Source organism: Galeopterus variegatus, unplaced genomic scaffold, assembly GCF_000696425.1.
Source record: "Galeopterus variegatus unplaced genomic scaffold, G_variegatus-3.0.2 Scaffold4103, whole genome shotgun sequence".
Classification (NCBI taxonomy): Eukaryota; Metazoa; Chordata; class Mammalia; order Dermoptera; family Cynocephalidae; genus Galeopterus; species Galeopterus variegatus.
In genome coordinates this window covers 33,617-35,551 of record NW_007730214.1, presented here as the reverse complement: position 1 = coordinate 35,551, position 1,935 = coordinate 33,617, and positions in this window count along the sequence as shown.

Sequence of the window (1,935 nt, the reverse complement as noted above, 5' to 3'; positions counted from 1 at the left end):
TGTCTATGACTGACCACTCTAGGTACCCCCTATGAGTGGAATCCTACAGTATTTGTTCTTTCGTGCCTGGCTTACTTCACTTAGCATAATGTCTTCAAGGAATAACTAACTTCTGATTGATGATTTCCACTATTCACAGAGTTTCCATGTGGGTTATTTCATTTACTTGGCACAGCTACTTTCTAGGCTAGGTTATTTTTATCTCATTATAGCAGATGCTGTTGGTCAGCCCTGAAGCCACCCCTGAGGTCATCTGCAGGCGGGTCCTGTACCTGCCTTTGGCTCCCTGTGTTGCTCCGGCTTGGTGTTCTCCACTTGTGGGCCGTGCTCAGCCCGGGCACAGGGCAGGCCTGGAATATCTGGGACATCACACCAGGAGAGTGACCCTCCACTATGAGGGGTAGGAGGTGGGGGGTCAGGAGGGTACTTCTGAGATGGGTCCTCACTGTCCTGGGTTGGCTTCCTCTGTTCCTTTTCTGAATTCCCTGCTTTGTCCCGGCTTCCTTGGAATGACTCCTAAATAAATTACTTGCACCAAATCCCTGTCTTGGGATCTGCTTTGGGGGGAAACTTCAACTAAGCCACCAGTTGTAAAGATACAGTAACTAAGAGTCACAGAGGTTGATTAGTCGACTCTCACACAGCTAATAAGTAGATAGGCAGGCATCTCACTCCAAGTTCAGTATTCCTCCCAGTGTTCCCCAGTAAGGTCTCTGCCTCAGGCATTTACAGTCTGGTGTTGGCTGAAAGGTGCCACAAAGGGAGTATTATCGATAAGCCTACACTCGCTCCTTCCCTACAGGAATGCCTGGGGGGATGAATGACCTAAACTAGCACTCCTTACAAAGACTCTGAAGACCTCAGTCAGACCGCTTTGTAAAAATATTATACTCAAGAACCTAGTCTATTTTCAGCAGGACATACCTGATCTGTCAAGATTGTTTATTGTAAATAAATTTAGGATTTATACATTTACAGGGCATGAAAGGCTGAGAAGTCGCTTAAGTATTTTCTACCTGTATAATTAACACAGCCCAAAACAGAGGCACCCCCAAACCTAACCAGCTTCCTTTGAGAACAGCATCTATATACACTGCTCAAGTCAATCTGAAACTAAAATATGTTCTAACGTAGAAGAAGAGGACATCTTTGGGAACTGCATCTTCAAGTTTTGGCTCCTCCAGAAAAGAATGTTTCATTGGTGCCTTGCACTTGCTTCTTATCATTTAATTCATTAGTTTTGTGTTGGGTAAGGTCTGTAACTCACATTGAATCTGCTTTGACAATTCAACCCTCTGTGGTCACCCTCATGTGTGCACCCTTTAAAATAATTAGTGCAAAAGGGCCTCCTTATTCAGGGAAGACTAGTTTTAGTAAAAGTTTGTTAAAAGGAAATCTTGTTAAAATAAATACCAAAATTTCACAGTAAAGCCTTAAAAAAAAGTGAAATTAAAATGAGGAGGGGGGGGAAGCTTTTTATTGTGCTTTTACCAAAATGTAATTTCAACCACATGTCAAATATTTTAAACAAATGAGGACTCAATAGTTGATTTTCGGCCTCTTGGGAAAGCCCATTCTCAGGAGGCTTCCCCTCAGAACACAGTCACCATCTTGTAAGAAATTTAAGCCACATCAAGGGGCCTGTGTCAAAACTCTGACTTCTCCAGATGAGCCACAGCCAACAACCAGCCACGTGGGCGTGCCATCGCGGATGCCCTGCCAGCCTCAGCCCACATCTGACTGCAAGAGACGCCAAGTGAGAAGCTGAGTTTCATCAACCCATGCAGCCTCGGGAAACAACAACTTATTGTTGTTTTAAGCCATAAAATAGAGGGGCATTTTTGGCACAATTTTTATGTTGAGATTGTATAATACAATGAAATAACATCCTTTACTTAATGATTAATTGTGTTGAATATCAAAAAGTGGGTAATT